The 18428-nt window shown below is 42.8% G+C and overlaps 1 long non-coding RNA gene across 2 annotated transcripts in view; it reads left to right on the top strand.

Moving 5' to 3' along the window:
• The first annotated feature begins 200 nt into the window (after positions 1–200).
• The window catches only part of LOC137155614 (uncharacterized), a 93138-nt gene continuing 74910 nt past the window's right edge, over positions 201–18428 (top strand). The window contains exon 1 of one of the 2 annotated variants that reach the window (XR_010920575.1): positions 201–257. This is a non-coding gene — a long non-coding RNA (uncharacterized lncRNA). Of the gene's footprint in view, positions 258–311; positions 423–18428 lie in introns of those variants that run through there. The other variant, XR_010920577.1, reaches the window with a different exon arrangement.

Genomic DNA, 18428 nt, shown 5'->3' with positions numbered 1-18428 from the left:
TTTCATTTACAATAGGACTGTCAGAGAATAGCTGGCTCTCTTCAGGGACCAGGAGCTCAGCCTATCTCTGACAGACCCCACAAGGGGGAACAAGACTACTCAGGTTCACCTGGGACTAATTAACTTACTAAGTAACTAGGAGGCAGTTAATTGGGCAGGGAAGCACTCAGGCATGATAAAAAGAAGAGTCTCTGAATTGGGAGAAGGTGGAGAACAGAGGCTTCTGGGAAGAGGAACAGGCTCTAGAACACAGTAAGGTAAAGTACTAAAGGGGAGGGCTTTTTTGAGGGGAACCTGGTAAGGCAGTTCACCTGGAAAGGAAGCTAAGGCAGAGTACTGTTAGGTGAGAGATCCTCTCAAAGGGAGGATTAATGGCTGCTAAGTCTCAGTGGAACCTACTCCCTGTAGAAGGCCTTCATCAGGTAACAGCAGAAGTTTGTGTTTAGTGGAATTATGTGCTGTTCTGAGGAAGGCTTGTTGTGGTTTGACCTTTAGCAGGGAGCTTGATAGTTGGGGAAAGCCTCCCCTCATGGGCTAAGAGGCTTTGGCTCTAGAAGACCTTGCTGGCAAAAGATTTGGATGTAAGTGGGGTTGAAAGACTAAGGTTCACTCAGCCCTTTCCTCATCCACCTAGAGATGCTGGGGTGGAGGCCTGTGTGTTAAAGGCACTGCCTTTGAGTTAAATAAACTAATGCCCTGAAGGGGCACTGTTCAATACATGTGTATATTTTATCTGGCTTATTGAAAGCCCAGTAGAGGAAACTGAGGCAGTGCTGGGCTTGATGGCCAGGGGGTGCTCCAGAGATAAGGCTGTATTAATGGTGAGGTCACAAGACTATTGGAACCTTGTCTTACATATTCTTTACAAATTTAAATTTTCTGAAGAAACAACTTTTTTAGTCAAATTCTTTATTCTAATTATAAAATGGTGGTAGTTAATATTAAACAAAAATAATGTCTGAAAGGTCTAGGTGGCTAAGCAGACTTGTAAGGGACTAAGTAGCCTTTCTTGTCTATATCACTGATCTGAACAACATCAGACTGCTACTGACAGAAGTTACCACCTCATGCCTGTTTTTAGTGGCCTATAAGAAGTGAGATTTTTGGTCCTCGTCTGTTACTTAGTGGACAGGGACCCTGTAACAAACAAACTGACATCCTTTTCGGGCCATCATAGAGACCAAGTTTTAAATGGGTATAGAGACTAAATTGCTGTCCCCTAATGCAGTATGTTAGTGGGATGATAGACACACTTGAACTACTGTTGGCTAGGCTATATCTTGTTCCGTGACTAAACAGAGGATTCCAGAATTGAATTCTGGATAAAGGCATGTCTGTCTCTATCTCTTTAGTTCTAAATTACTTTTATTGGCTTCAGATCACGTTTGTCTATCCTAAAGTTTTAATTGCTGTCTATCACCATGGTATCGGAGTACCTTTTTGGATAACTTTCATAGCAAGGTCCATAGTGGAATTAATTGGTACTCTTTCCTATCTGAGTTATAGGAAACTGTGCTTGGGATGCATTCTCTTTTGGGGACTAGAGGACTTTAACTCCTTTCCATCATAATCAAAGTGAGATTTATCAAGAGGAAGGCCTTCAGGACGGCCTAACTGTGGTGAGACTTTTTTTTTTTTTTTTTTTTTTTTTTTTTTTAAATCTCTCTATGCCCTCCAGCTGAGAATAACTTGTGCATCCCCCTTCCCCCCCCCCCTCCTCCCCCCCCCCGCCCAATCTTGCAATTTGAACTATCCCAGAGAAGTGCAATTCCATTAGTGTTTCATAGAGGGAGATCCAGATTATAATGTAGCTGTGATGTGATTCATTAATGGTCTCATTTTGGTACTCCCTGTAATCTGAATTGATCATTCAAAAAGCCCTGGTGGTTTTACAAGGGCTTTTTGTGCTGGAATAGGTATCTTTCTCTACTGGTATCTAATCTGCTATGCATTTTAAGGCTTTTTAAAGAATTTTTGGTCAGCAGCTGTCATGTGCTAGGTGGCAAAGTTATGACAGCTGTGATTATACATGCAAACTATCAAAAAACTTGACAATTTAATCAAAAAAAGGTTTAGCAGTGTCTCAAACTAGGGAAGTAGTATGAGATTTTACCGTGGTCACTGGTTCTCCTCTCATAGGTTAAAGGGCACACTATTGGCTATTCCTCTTAACCTTGCGGTTGGTGGGCTTGTGTGTGGAATATCTGAATATGGCTTCTAGTCAGGAAAATGGTGATTCAGTCACTTTTCAATTGGTAGTACTCTTCAGCCCTTCTTCTGAGTAACTAGCCTCTAATAGGAGAAATCTGTGAAGCTAATATTGTGAATGAGGAAAATCTAGTAGGTTGTGCACTGGACTGGGACTCAGACATGGTTATATTCTTGACTCTGCTACTGGGTGACCATGGGCAAGTCATGTCACTTGATTCCCCATCTATAAAATGACTTCCTTTTGTAAAGCATTTGAGATTATTGAACAGTGCTATATGAGAATTAGGTGGTGGTAAAGAAATAACTTCTTCTCTAAACAAGCTTGGCTCTGCTCTGTTGGCAAAGAGGGGCATGCACACTTCCCCATACGCCCTCACCCAACAGTTTGATTGCTTTGTAGTGAGTTCCTTTACCAAATGGCAGGACATACACTCTTTCAGGGGGCATCTGCAAAAGTAGTACATTCAGAGAACAACACTTGTCTAGATCTTTGTCTAGATTGTCTAGATCTTTGAAATGGACAGCTCAAAACACCCATTTTACTCCTGAAAATGGTCATTGTCTCACTGCTCCTTTCTATTGGTATGTAGATGTCACTGTGATGAGGTGTTCCCTCACACAGCCCTAAAGGGGTTAAAGTGGCTCAGATAGGGCCAGTTAACCTCAGGGTGAATAGGCTGGATTTGTAAACTACTAAATTGCTGATGAAACCCAGCTTCCTGTAAAGCCAGGAAGTTTGCAGCACAAAGGGGCTGCAGGGAGAGAGTCTGCAGTTGCTCTTGGTTTTGCTCCTACTCACCTCTGTTCCTTGGAGGGAGCAAAGCACTGGCATCCTGTCCATGACAGAAGGGGTTTACCCAGAGGAACTGCAGGGAAGAAACTCTGCCTTCCACAGGTTAGGAGGCAGCCCAGGGAAAGAGCAGTGAGGGTGGAGACTGTGTACACCTTGGCTGCTGAGATCTCCAGGCTGGAACCCAGAGTAGTAGGCAGGCCTGGATTCCCTTAGCAGGCCTGAGGCAAGTGGCACAGACTAGAAGTTACAGAAGACTGCCTGGGGCAGTGTATGGCCAGTTGGTCCAAAGGGATTGGGCTACCTTGGAAGGGGAGAACTATGTAGTGATCTGTCTGGAGGGCTGAGTCATGGAGTGAGTACCCTGAATCTTGGCGAGTGAGAAGGGCCATGGGTAAGGCTGGATTTACACCTTATGTGCCCCTATGCACAGCATCTTCAGTGCCTCCCTGCCTACAGCTGACCTTTGTGTCTTCTATGTGGTGGGGGCAGGGGAGAGAATGGCTGGGGTGACCAGCTCCAGGAGGGGGGAGTATGCTCACCAGTGGGCTCCAGCTTCCAGCCTGGTCAGAGGCGGGGCCTCAGGGAAGAAGAGGAGCAGGGGTGGGGCACCCATTGGCCAGTGTGGTGATCCGCTGCTGTTTAGGTGCCCCTGGAACACCAGTGCCTCTAGGCACACGCCTACTATACCTATTTGGAAATCCAGGCCTGGCTATGGGGCAAGTGAATGATGAAAGCAGGTGCTAGGCTGGATGAAAGCTGATACTCAAATGCGGTGAGGGTGCAGCAGTGACTGAACCCTTAAGTCCCAGAACACAGGTTACTGAATCCAGTTACATTTCCTCTTGAGTGGCATAATCCAGTCCCCCTGAGGGAGGGGGAGACAGAATAGTTCATAAATACAATTTTTGAAACTACATTTATAGCAAATAAGTTTAGATAAGGAGACACACACCAGGTTCTTGTTCCCTAACCACTCTGTCCAGCCCCGACCCAATTACCTTAGGAATTTGCCAATAAGTGCAATAGTCACTTTTTTAAAACACAAAACAAAACATGGAATGGCCTTCTTGGAGACTCTTTGGGCTTCTTTCCAGGGCTATGATTTCCAAAGACCACCTTCCTCTCCCCACTATCTCTAGGGTTTCTTGGGGCAGGTATGGCCAGGAGCAGTTTCTAGTAATGTGGCTCCAATGGAACTGTGCTTCCAGGGAACTGGGGTAGGAGGACTGGTGTGGGCCAGTTGGTTAGGTAGCACATGGGCTTCGCATGACTTGCCCTAATCTCAATGGACGGTGGGAGGTATGATGTTCCCCTCTGCAATCTGGACAGGTATATCACTGTCACCCCAATCCCCACCCCTGGAACGCATCTCACTTCAGTTTTGCTGTGTGAATACCCACTCCTGGATAGCTCTCACACAGCCACCAGCAAGCAAGTTGGCCTCCTGCCCCCGAATCAGTGAGTGCCTCTAGCTGGCCACTCCTGGGATTATACAATATTCCCAGTCCCAGATGCAACTCTAGGAACTGCTGTCTGAGTTGAGTGCTGCCCACTTGTACTTTGCAAGCTCATGTATGTCTGTCAGTTTATCAAAGAAATTGATATGCACCAGCTCTGTCACTCTAAATGAAGTCTCTACACACATACAAACCACAGGCAGTGCTTCAGATAAAACAAATAAGTTTTAAATACAGAAAGATTTAAGTGACTATAAATCAGAGGAATATAGCTCAGACTTTATCAGGAAGAAATAAAAGCAAATTGCATTCTAAACTTAGTACTTGAGTGGGCTTTACAGGCTTTAGATGGTGCTCACAGGCTGGTTGGTCATCCTCCAACCAGGCCCTCCCCCTGTGGACGGTCTTGATGGTATCTTGTAGATGGATTGCAAGAGAGCTCCTGGGAGCAAAATGTCCTCCTCCCCCCTCACTATTTCAAATGTCTCCATGACCTCCGGGGCCTCGCGTGCACGCCCCCCCTCGGGGTCAGGTGACCAACATTATTCCTGCCTTGTTTTCTCTCTGTCAGGAGTCCAGGATCATCACCTTATCAGATGCTTCGGTTAGTCCATTGTTCCTGGAAGAGCTGGATTGTTTTATGCATGCCTTAGTGAGGCCTGAACTACTGCTGCTTTTAGTGTTTGCCTAGATTGACCTTTAAAACATGAGACACATTTTGGGAATATTACATAGCAGAGCTTAATAACCACACATGACATTGCAAGAAACATACTAGTATAACCATGTTCAGCATGTCATGAGCATTCCAAAAATGCCTTACATGACACACTTTGCATTATACAATACACCATTTCACTATGAGGGTGAACACAAATGACACAATCACACCATAAGGGTGTATGTGGGGTGCAGTGTGTCACGGAGTCATATTTTGGGTTGAGTTCTGTGTCCTTTCACCAGAAGGCAATTCTCTGCTCCACAATGGAGCAATCAGAGACTAACTCTGTGATGGAATCATTGAGATTCTCCACAATAGTGGAGACTAGCATGAGGGAGGCTATTCTGTCTGGCCCTTACATGGCCCATGCAAATGTCAAGGAAGGGTCCTTATTCCCTTCTGCACCCCTATATAAAAGTCAGGTACAACTTGGCCCTAATCCAAAGCCTAATGAAGTCAATAGCCTCCCACTGACTCTCATTACTACAAAACATGTTCAACTGGAAAACCTGTGCTTGTGCCATCTAAAGGATTTTAAAAAAAACCCCAACTTATCACACTCTTGATTCTTGTTCAAAATCATGCTTTGGATTTCCAAGTCTTTTGACAACCTTATCAGTCTCTGCATTTATCTTTCTCCACCATTAGATTCTTTGATCTTCAAGTCAGTGTTGCCAGCAGTCAGACTTAGACTGTCAGTAAAAAGGCTGGCCAGCATTGCCTGCCACCATAGAATTTCTGTCAGGAAAAATAGAAAGATGTATGCTACTTCTCTTGTGCCTCTAGTTTAACAGTAAATTTAACAAAGTTTGATATATAAAAAACTATTTAACTCATGACAGGACTTATTTGTGTGAAATGGACCAGGGAAAATAACCACTTTAAATGGTGGATTCTATAAGCACTGCCCTGTATAACCTTGAGTAGAAGCTACTTAAATCAAATATATTCTAGAAGCACCAAAGCCCATATCTTCAGATATCTAGGCATTTTTTTTACTTCAGTGGAAATTGGGAAACTAAATACTACTTGGGGATATAGGTATTATGGTTGGTAGATGTTTGATTGGACCAGTTTCTGGTAATGGTCATACATGCAGTACTTGCAGGATCAATCATTTAACGAATTATCTTCCCTGGTCCATTTCTCACATAGATCCAGATCTTCAAAGGTATTTGGGCTTCTGATTTCCACCCAAATTAACAAGTTAGGAGCCTAAATACATTTGAAGAACTGAGTGTAAATATCCTGGCAATTTTTAAACTTAAATCTATACTTAAGGGAAAATCTGCCCTACAAACCTCATTATGAGTATGTGTTAGGCAGTGGAACTGATGTGAGTCCTCTGCATGATGTTTGCACCTCCTGCATATCCGAGAATAGCTCAACAGGCACTCCGTCCATATTAACGCTAATGGTAGCTTTGGAGTTGCAGAGGGGAGAGAACTAGTAGATCTGGAACCAATCAGGCTAAACAGGTTCTAAGGCTCAATCCTTACTGACTCATTTGAGGGAATGATGGTTTCAGTATAAACATTTGAGTATTGTCATCATTGTCTTTTTGTTCTGTATTGGCAAACCTGTTTCGAGCCTTCATAAACAAGGGATGATTGTTACTGGTCTGTATCTTGATTCTAGACTGACTTCTTCTTTGTTTGGTTTGTCCTTTGACTACTGTATATTCCAAATGATTGCATTTTTATGTCCTCTTGTCTGTTTCTTTGCATGGACCATTGCTGCAGATTGTGTAGTTTGAATCTTTCCTTGGAGACTACTGTGCGTAGGAATGGAGTGGCTATTATAGGTAATGGGTGTCAAATCTTTGAGTTACCCTTTATATTTAAAAGGAACCAAAAGCTGTCTCTTTGGATATTAACAAGTCCAGGAATTAGTCTTTATTAAATAATAAGTAGGCTTGAGTTTAGTTTAGGTAAGTGGCCTGTGAAAGCATAGACACATTGAACAGGAAGTTGTTTAAAGAGCAGCTATGGGCTCAAGCAGACCTTCCACACCTGCAAGGCATGTCAGTCCTGGAGGAAGGGCTTTAAAAAGGGAAAGACCCAGCTCAGTGGAGAACAGTACTGGGAGAACCAACCTCTTATCCTCTCTCTCTCTCTCTCTCTCTCTCTCTCTCTCTCTCTCTCTCTCTCTCTCTCTCTCTCTCTCTCTAGAGAGAAGAGTGGAAGACTGACTACTTGCATGAGCGTGATCATTTTGAGCCTCCATGGCCCAAACTTTGAGTGTCTGCTCTGAACTACTGAGGGTGCAGATCTGTTTGGTGGACTTCTGTGGCTCCTTGAAGCAGGCAGTAGGCCCCTTCTTCCAACCATTAGCGTGTTATTTCCTTTGCTACTTTTGCAGTTATAGGGGGCTTGGGCTGTCTCTGAAGAAGGTGGCCTGGATCCCCAGTGACTGCCTCGGGATTCTCTGATATATTGATCAAAAGGAGTAGCCAGTCTGACTACACACTGTGACAGAATACACCCCTGTGTTCACACTCTACACTCTTGTAATCTTTGTACAAAGGATGCCTCGTAAGGCATCATTTGAAAATTCATAATTTGCTGGTCAGTATTGTCCTGATAAAACATGTGGCAACATTGTACGTGAAGTTTAGATACCCCTGTATGATATATGTTCCACAGCTCTGCCCAAATAGATGTTAGTGAACAGGTCTGTCTTAAACAAAAGAATGTGCTCTACTTAATTTTGCATTTAAGCAGTAAACAGGCTTCAAGCAGGAAGGGAAGGCAAAGGAAGTTCAGAGGTGAGAAAACCAGCATCATTTCACATAAATAGCTCATCTTCTAGTGCCCAGCTGGAAATGTTTCAGTCCCTCTTGGAAAAACTATAGAAAAGGAGGGAGACCCACCCCAAGGCACCCCTTCTCCTTCTCCCATTGACTAAGATAGGCGCTGACCTGAAGAGATCAAGGAAGCGGATGCTGGGGGAGAGGTCTTGACCTGAGTTTGGCTGGCAATCTGCAGGAGCATGTTGAGAAATTTTGCATGAATCTAATAGAACTAAGAGATTTATTAATGCCTAACTTGACTCTAGTTTCTTGTTACCATTTCTGATTTTTACTATTTTAATGAACTTGTTTTATGCCTCATTACTCAACTATAAAGATTTTTTTAATCTAAAACCATGTTTAAATTGAAGTGTCTGAATAACTGAGATAATATGTTGGCATAGTATTCCCTAAAGGAATAACTTAAAACATTCATACTGTCCAGGAGTGGGCTGGGCAACATAGGACATACATTTCTCAGACTATCCGAGACTGGAGGTGTGTTGGGGGTCACTCTGCAGTATAACCAAGGCTGGTGAGAGCCGAGGTGTCTTGCAGGCTAGAAGGTTGTTTGAGTAGCCCAGGTGGGAGCTACATCACACGGCCTTGTAAGGCACACAAGGTTGCAGGGCAGGGATGACAGTGGTCTGGACTGTAACCAGGTGTGTCACACAGTTTGTTCAGTTGTTTGGTCTTGAACATTTTGAACAGACAATACAATAAGGAAATGTATGTACTCTCCTTCCGGGGTACATATTATCTTATAGCATGTTCACCTTTAAAAAGGTGTTCTTCAGATATACACACTTCAGCTGGTAGCATTAGAATAGCACCATTTTGTACATGTCACTAAAAATCCAACCCACTAGTTTGTAGCAGTTCCTTAACTTTGTTTTGGGTACTACATTCCAAACCAGTTGGGCATAAAGGTACATCCAACCTGTGCTAGAATGCACTATGTTCCTGGGCCTTGACAGTCTTTCTATTTTCTAATGCCAAAGCTGATGTCCACTTTGCATGGGATACTTGCCATGGGTGAACAGAACTGTGGTGAGCAGAATTCATTTGGTTTGCATATAACTTTAACACTTATGTTAATACTATGTGCATGATATCCATTAATATGGTGTATTCTGTGCCTAATGTACTGGCTAATGTATTGGCTCACCTGAGGACACTAAGCCAGACTGCAGCTTGTCAGAAGCTCCCTGAAGGAAGGGAAGCCTGCAGTATACTTGGGATTGCTTGTTTTGTTTCCTTTCCTTTCTATAATTGGTGCTTCTCTTGAGTCAGCTGACTGGGGCTGTTCCAGACTGAAGGGGGAAACTTCCCCCCCCCCCCCCCATTCTTGAACTAAATATGCTACCTTTGCTGTACTTCTCTCCACTGTCCGATCCAAGAGCAAGAGACAAAGCTTAAACAAAAGTCAGAGTCCCTTCAGACTATTGGGCTGGCTCTGTAGCAGGTCTTTTAGTTCAATATTTTCCTATATTGACCTGAGTGAAACACTAAAAGTTAGCGTCTCAAGTTTGCATTTCAGAATGCATTGCTGGTAAAACTGTAGTGTCTGTATTTCACTTGCAGTAAAATTTGGAGCCACTGTTATAAAAGTGCTAGGTCAGCTTTTTTTCTATTCCAAATATGGGTATCGATGTATTGTTGCCAGTCTCTCATTAATAGGTAGATTTTATGTTTTAGAGCGCAGTTAAGCTTAAAGCACAGATATAGCAATAAGAAAAATCATTGTTCCAAAAGCTTCAGCACATTGACTGGAACCGAGTGAACCAAAACATCATGCACTTCAGCTCAGATCAATAAAGAATTGATTCCCAAGAGTGCTCTGCTCCGTGCAGTCACTAGCCCAGCTTGTATTTACTTGGAGGTTTTTTAAAAGAAATTTCTCCATGGCAAATCACTTCTGTGGTACAGAAAATATGATCATGTTAGCAGCAAGTTCATTCAGGTCCAGGTCGGTTCTGTATTTGAAGCGAAGATGTATCAAAGATGTCTAGATTCATAGGTGGTCTGGGTTGGGGCTTGAGCCAACTGCCAGTAAAATCAATGTAAAAATTCATTGACTTCAGTGGATCTCTTGGGATTATGATTTGGTTTGTTCTACAGGTTAGCCTGAACCTCTGGCATCTTCAGAGTGCATAGGGAAACGTCCAGGTGCTCAGTAATATATACAGTATGAAAATGGAAAGATGAGGGAAAGGGGTCATCCAGTGATGTAGTTCAGGCTTATCTTTAAACTGACACTGCCCTTCTTCCCAATTAGGTGCCATGTTTTATTAAAGGACTTTTTACCACTGAAAGTCTCATCAGTTAAATGTCTAGAGGACTTAACTGAAGACATTTTTATTTTTTATTTCCACTTACTCCCTTTGCTGGAGATAATGCATTATTTTGTTACTGATTCTGTTTTCAGTATTTTTTTAGTGTTCTCTGATCATAATGTGGTGGTGCAAATTGTAAAACAGGATTCGACAGCATCGCCTACTCGCACAACATAGATTGATCTGAGCTTGTCATACATTACCACATCACATGAAGAGCAAAATATTTAAAGAAATGTCTTTTCAATGATCCTGGCAGCTTTAACCTATCATGTAATTATTTGCCTAATATCTTAATTTGGCAATCCAAGATGTATAGCTCTAGCCTGCAAGTGGTAACCCTTGTGCCTTTTTAACTTTTTTCTATTTACACATCAAATTGGAAAAGACAGATTTGATCATGAGATCTGAGGTTATGGAAGCACATTGGTTATGAGGGAACTGGAAAACGTGCAGTTCCACAAACCAGATTCCAGTTTTATTTCCAGACCAAAGATAAGCTGTGAAGTTTGCCTGGAGGATGGAGGTGGCACAATGGAGCAGGTCTGCACTGGCAGAATCCCATAAGGTCCTTTACCACTAGTGGTGTAAATTTGAGCCAAATGGCTGCTCTGGGATATTAAGTATGCAAAATGAAGAGCTCATATTGGATAATATAGGCTACTCTCATCTATGGAAATGTATAGCTATGGTAGCTTAATCTTTTTTCATATACAATCAATAGCTCTTGTTACCTATAATTTAGGTTGTATTCATTATGAGACAAAGTTAAAAAGCATGAGCGGAATCAGCAAGAGCAGAGACAAAAGTAAGATGGAAAAGCATGAGTCAGGGTTCTCATCACTACAATGCCTTGAACTCCTGATTCAGAATGCCAGTAGAACATTTGGTCTAGATCCATGTTTACAGTGCTTTTCCTTGGTCGATTTAGCATACACCAGTAAGATGATGGGCACCTACATAAAGAGAATGAGACTCATTAAGCTTGGAGGCTTGTAGTAATGTTACTAAAACATCTGTTCCAGGTTTAAAACATCTCACAGAAGGTTATTTGTGTTTCCTGCCATTCAATTACTAGATTTAGTTCTCTTAATAAATTGCTGTCTGGGACTTCTCCTTTGAGTCTCCAGGGAGTGGGTTTTTGCTTTGTGCTTACCACAATTTATTCTGTCTGTTACTTTATGTAACGTTGTTTTCATTTTTTTTTTGCACTCCTCTCTCTCTCTCTCTCTCTCTCTCTCTCTCTCTCTCTATCTCTCTCTCTCTCAGGCTATAAACTCTAGACAATTATAGCCTATCTATGAAAAGGCAGAATGTGTCCTTCAAACTCCTAATACAATATGAGACTTCATCTTTGGGAGATATGGAAACAGCATATCATTAGTTTTCCATTTCTTTTAATCAGTTATGCAGAAAATAGTTGGTGTATATCCTATATTTGGGTAATGCTAACTGAATAAATCCTCTAAACCCAAACTGCTAAAAATGTGCCCAAATGGATGGAAATGCAATGTTGGTCACTAGTTCTGCTTATAATATTTTTCACAGTAACTCCAGGCATGTGTGCTTCTTTTGAACTGCTAAAACTTGAGAAGACTTCCAGAGTTATGTGGAATATGGCAGAGGGCCTGACTTCTCAGAATACAAGCTTCTAGAAAAGCATTCCTGTACAAGTTAAGGGCTAGATCGCACCTCCCTCTTACACAGCTTATAGACTCCGAGCAGCACAAGAGTGCAAAACAGAGGTATAGCTCAAGTGGATGAGATGAAAACACACCCTTAGTACAAGAACTGCAAAATATGCATTTCTTCTGAAATAGTGTGGAACCTCACTGACTGGAAAACCTATTCCAGATGCCTTAATTTTGTGAATTGGACCCTAGTCCTGCAATGAGTCTACGTGCATGCTCCTTGACTAAGTGGAGTCTCATGCAGAGCTCCATTGAAGTTAATGGTGGACTTTTACGCCCACAAGAAGACCCATTGAATCAATGGGATTCAATGCAGGCAGAAGGGGCCAGTGTGTAAATCCATTGCAGAATTGGAGCCCCAGTCCTGTAAGTAACACTGCTAGCTCCTACATGATGCCTCACTGACTTCATCTCTGATCCTGCCATCAGAACATATCTGGTAGTGAGTAAGGTCCTGATTGTGTAGGCATTGCTGCTGTCAACATATCCTTTAACAGTCTAGGCTTAAATTTACACTACATGAAGAGAAGCCATGGCAGATAGTCATGACAAGCACTTTGTTAATGTTGGCAATGAGACTTTAGTTTTAAGTATCTGCATAGAAAAGTAAGCATGGGAATAGTATTAGTTCCAAAAATAAAGAATTAATGGAAATGGCAGACAATCACTGTAATTTATGTATTTAATATTTGTTGGATATAGGGAGAAGTTGCCACTAGTTGTGTAGATTAGCAAAGGTACAGAAAACAAATACAGATTAACAAGGTTCTGCTTTAGTCAAAAGCAAGGGACAAATTTCCTGCTTTGTATAATTAGTCTAGATAATTCACTAGTTGTGAAGCAGGCAATTCCCTGCAGTTGTTCCTCTTTCCAATCATAGTTTTCATGTTTCATATCAGGTGACATGTTGGAACTTCCAAAATAGGCACCTGACAGACTAGTGAAATAATGCTCCCTGGAACATTGGAGCATGAGATTCAACGTGAGCCACATTCTGCCCTCAGTTATACCCATGCAGCCTCACTACAGCGAATAACTGGTCTACATGACAAAATGTTACCATGTCTTTGTCACACTGTCTGAAATGGCTCACAACTGTGAGTGCTAGTCTCAGGTCAGACTTTCAGAAAAGAGGGCAGACACCAAGAACTGATGCTATTTTTTTTTATCATGAGATTTCACAAAGCCAGTAACATGTGAACGACTTCATCACTTTATTAGTCTTACCCATGGAGTCACAAACAGTCCTCTTAGGCTCTCCAGTCTACTTAGCCACCCAGACAAACTGGACTTCGGGACGCTGGTTGCTATACTAAGTAGAGTTACTCCCAACCTCAAAGGGTCAGTCACTTACCCCCAAGGCAATTGACCTTTGATCTCACACCAAAGGTAACACTGCGAGCCAGTTTCTCTAATTAAAGATTTATTAGCTTAAAAAATATTGTTGAGAGATTAAAATAGGTAAAATACATTAACAGATGAGTCTGTTTTGTAAATCCAAAGGGATAGCAGATGAAGTAATTTTGCTAGTTTTCCAAAAGCCTTTACAAGGTTTCCCAAAATAACTTTAGGGAGCTGTCTTTCACAGGGAGACATTCCAGATGCATGTCCAAATAGTTCAGAGATGAAGAATCTTTCCTTGAATCTTTTTATATTTTCTCTCACAAAGCTAGCTGACAAGCTCTGTGCCATGTGGGCCTTCCTCTGTTGGCTGTGGGTGAGGAATGCAGATTGAGTCTATGAACACCTATTGTGAATTCAGTGGGCCTTGCTTTGAAGTTTTCAACCTTCATTTACATTTCCAAGGCTCCAATCCTGGATTATATCCTAGTAATTGCATTACAATTTACATTGTGTAAATGTAATAGCTATACCCCATAACAATCCTTTACTAGTTTTCATGAAGCTTACACATCAAGTAAATGCTCATCTTAATATTAATACACTCTTTTGATCTAGGGTTACTTAAGTACAGGGATATGCATAATGTAATTGATAGCAATCAACAGGTTATAGATAAGTGAAGACAATAGCATTCACAATTGCTTTGAACTAAATCAACACTCAAGTGAAATAATACGCTTAACATTCCTTTTGATAGGTCAGCTCAGAGCAATGGGCCAATTCACTTGTGTGTGACTATCAGCATCAGTCTTGGTGCATTCAGCCTACTATCAGCTGAACTTTCTTCTGGCCCATGCTGACTGTTAAGGTCCACTCTAATACTTTTACTCGTGTGGGGTATCCACTCACTCCAGAAGTAGTCCCAGTGATTTCCATAGAACTGTTTGTAGTATAAGCAAGGCAATCAGTAATTGGCCTCCTGAGCCATGTGTAGCATTGTCAGTTAACATGATTTGGCAACCATTCAAATACAGTAACATTTGATAGTGTAGATCCAAGATGATGGCTATAATGGGCTTACATGGTATAAATGAATGAAGGACCAAATTCTGCTCGTGACTATCACACCAATGGTCATATGTTTTCCCAAGATGCTCCTAACTTAAACTTTACTCTCTACCCCCAAGCTGAATTTGGTAGCCTGAAGACCCCTATGAAGGACTGTATTACCCTTTAAGAGACAGCCTGGGGTATAATTAAGGAGACCCTGCCCCCTCCTAGAGCTGGGATATATAAACAGCAAGAGGAATCTGAGTAAAAGAAGGTATTAGCCCACTTCAGCCTGCATGGCTTCTATCTCCTCTTCTCTAAGCGACCAACCCAGCTAGAGACTTTGTTTGCATTTTAAGTGTGGGAGCTTAACCAGGGCCCTGAGTTGAGTGCCTTACAAACTGTGTATTGTAACTGCCCCTGTCCTTATTAGTGTGTGTTGGCATCTCCTTGCCCTTGGTGGTTGATGTGCATCTACTGCTGCCCTCACTGGGGGAAGTGAAGGTGGGGTGCCCCCATATTGCCACACTGGGAAAGGAGGGGGCATGCAGGGACTACCCACAAATTTACAATCCCAAACATGAAATTTAGCAATTGGCAAAATGAAGACAAGCCAGTCAATGAAGTTGCATGGATGTACGTGAGGGCAAGAATTGGCCCTCAAACATTTTGAGAAAGGTAACCCTAACTGAAGACATAAAAGTCAAAGTTAAGACTAATACTGTCCTTGAGTCAGTTGGAAGGGGGGAAAAAATCCTCAACAGTTTAGAATTTCAACTATCACTTTGAATTTTCTGGCTTTTGTAAGCTTAAACATTTTGATATTTAAATTCCTACTGCCTAGAATGCTTATCTGTAAAATAGATTGACCTTTAGTCCTTGCAAAAACAAAACTACTTTACTCCTTTAAGTAATACATAATTACCTACTTATACATTTGTTTATAACTTGTGTGATACACTGAATGTCATTCAGAGTGGAATGAAGACCTCCCTGAACTAATTGTTGTCAACCAAGTAATTACATTACCCAGGGGATGAGTGAAATAGATGAGAAAATATGAACCACCTTTAACAAACCTTGAAATCAAAAGAACATTCATGTTCTTTTGAAAATTAAAAACACTTAACAAAAGGGACTCTTGAGTCTCTCTTGCATTTTGCTATTGCAAGTTGCACAGAGATACATTGTTATACCTCCTCTCTTGTGGGACCAATCCTGGAAGTGCTTGAGGCTGCCCTAAAAGTTACTGAGGGCCAAAATCACCCCTCCCTGGTTCTAGGATTGGAAGCAGGAGGAAGAAGGGTAAAGGTGGCAAAAACTCACCTTCCATTTTTCTCCCTGGTTCATCCTTCAGGTTCTGGGCTGAGCACAACTGAACTGGCTTGGAGAACCTAATCTGGCATGTTGTCTTAATTTAATTCCTCACTTTGTATTGCATAAATTTCAAGTAAATTTTGACAATATACAGGGTTTTTATTTGCACAGAGCATGCAACAACGTAAAATCCACTTAGGTATAATTTGAAATAATGAGAAATATAAAAGCATGATCTGTTCCTGGATCTTTCTAATCAGCAGGATTAAATCAAGCAATAACACTAATCTCAGTGAAAATGGCCTTAAATCATGCGTTAGTCCCTCATTCATATAGCACAGAAAATTAGCAGCATGTGAAATGAACAGTTCCATTGACTTCAGAGTTAACTAGTTAAATAATGATTACAAGATCCAGACACAGGTGTATAATAGAGAAGATATTTACACTTTCCAATGATGGATGAAGAAACATAACATATCAAATCGGAAAATTCAAGACGACTTTTGGTTGTATAAATTGCAGGACTTTGAAAAAGGTAATAGCTTGGGGGAGTGAAAGGTTCTCCTTGCAATCTAGCCTGTTTGTGTCATTCTTGTAAAACTGTAAATCAAAATCCATAGGAGGCATATGGAACTCAAATAACCTGTGGTGCACATAGCGATATAATGGATACAATTTTTTTTCAATTTAAAAAATCCAAGCCACTTCAGACTTGCCAATCAGGAGTTTTTCATCACTAAGGCATGTTTAACTTGGTTCAGCATGAGAAATATTCAGTGGAAAACCAGACAAATGGAAGTTTTACTCTAAAGATGTTTAGAAAACAGGCTTTAGTTGCTGCAGTTAATCACTATGCTATAGTCGCTTATGAAAATTGAAGTCCAATTCTGATAGTTTTACTGTAAGCATCTCAGCTTCACCAGTTAAAAAACCTGAGGCGATCAGACGAAATTATGAACTAATCAGTGTTAAATTTGTTTTCAAGTATCGGAAATTCCTAAATCAGGGAGACTCTTCCTTTTTACACACACGTATAAATAGCAGAAACGAGTGCTTGCCCATGTCATTCCATTATAGGTATGTGCATGCCTCCGTGCACGGTTACCAGAACTTTTTCTCCTTAGCAGGCCCCATAGGGCCGGCTTTGGAGCCCCCTGGAGACCTGCACACATGCCACGGTATGAGGTGCTGCCGGTACTATGCCCTCTCGGTTCCGTCTTTCTGCACATGACAGTTGCTGGAACTGCCTTTTATTTGCATCGCAAGGGCTTCATTCCCCATTGTTTTGAACTTTTATCGTTTGTGTTAATTAAGGTAGTCCTGGCTGGGACTTTGAGACCAGGGTATGCCCTGGTCACTGAGCTTCAAACTGTGTGCCTCTTGCGGGAAGGCTTTCCTGCTAAATGACCCCCACAACAGCTGCCTGAAGTGCTTGGGGGGGAAGCCCATCATAAGGAGAAGTGCAAGATCTGCCAGGCTTTCAAACCCAGGACTCGGAAAGACAGAAATCCACTTGAAAGCCTTGCTCATGGAGGCATTGCTTTGTCCGGCCTCTGAGCCAACCCGCTCCATCTCAGTACTGAGCATGGTGTCGCTACAGAGTGCACATCGGCACTGGCCCTGACTCTGCACTGTGCCGCATCTCCAGCACAGAAGAAGCAGAAGCAGCACTCAGAACATGGTCACTCCCCTGCACTGTCCAAGCAGGTGGGGTCAAGCACCAAACCACACCAGGGCTGGACCACAGAGACCGGCTTGCCAGAGCCAGTGTCTCCGGTCAGGGAGCCACTCCCAACTCCTGGAAAGGGAGGAGTCCCTCTGCACCTACTGGTGCCATCGACACTGGAGGCCTTTCAGGCATCAAGAACCTTATTGGCTGTGCCTCCGCCCTGACCTCCACCAAGGGAGAAGGGGCCGGTGTCACAGGGGAAGCCTGCACTGGGACCCCCTGAATGGCTCGGAGATTTCTGGTGTGCAGAGGAAGCTTTCTTGCAGGCCAGTTACCTAGGGTGGAGCAGCACCACCCCCGAGGAAGTCATTCCAGGTTGCAGTTGTCAGGTTGACCTGCATCAAGGTAGGAAATGGATTCACACTCCCCCCCCCCCCCCCCACACACACTGGTCTTGGTCGCTGGCTCCGGGAGAAGTCCATCCCAGGAGGCGGCACCAATCGTGGTCACCCGCTGGGTGCTTCTCCCCAGATGGAACCCGCCATTGCTGTTCCCGCTCTCTGGCACCAAAGAGTTTACCCCCACAAAGTCCGACTGAAGTCTGCCTCTGCACCAAGAGGCAAGTCCTTAGTACTGAGATGACGCTCTGGAGCAGTGTTTCTCAACCTGGGGGTTTAGAGGGGTCGCAAGTGCGGAGCTGGTATTGGGGGTGGCAAGAAAGGCAATTGCCTGGAGCCACAGGGGCGCCATGAAACTAAGTTACATGCCTCAGCCCCATGGGGATGGGACTCAGGCTTCAGGGGTACAGTAGTTTGGAAAGGTTAAGAACCACTGCTCTGGAGCATCCAGCTCCTGCGAGCACGATTCTGCACGCCAGCACCAGTTGCAGCATTGACATCAGACCTCATCGGCATCATTGAGGTCAGCATTGCTGAGAGGATGCTCTCTGGAGCAATGGAGCACCTGCGAATCGGTACTACTTTCCCCCATCTCAGTACTGCACAATGGGAGCCTCTGAGACAGCCCCACCATGGTCTTCTGATGG

Source organism: Emydura macquarii, unplaced genomic scaffold (genome assembly GCF_026122565.2).
Source record: "Emydura macquarii macquarii isolate MOO-44397 ecotype Brisbane River unplaced genomic scaffold, CSIRO-AGI_Emac_v2 contig_1363, whole genome shotgun sequence".
In the NCBI taxonomy this organism is placed as follows: Eukaryota; Metazoa; Chordata; order Testudines; family Chelidae; genus Emydura; species Emydura macquarii.
The sequence above is the reverse complement of the archived record's forward strand: the minus strand, read 5'-3'. Positions and strand labels throughout refer to the sequence as shown.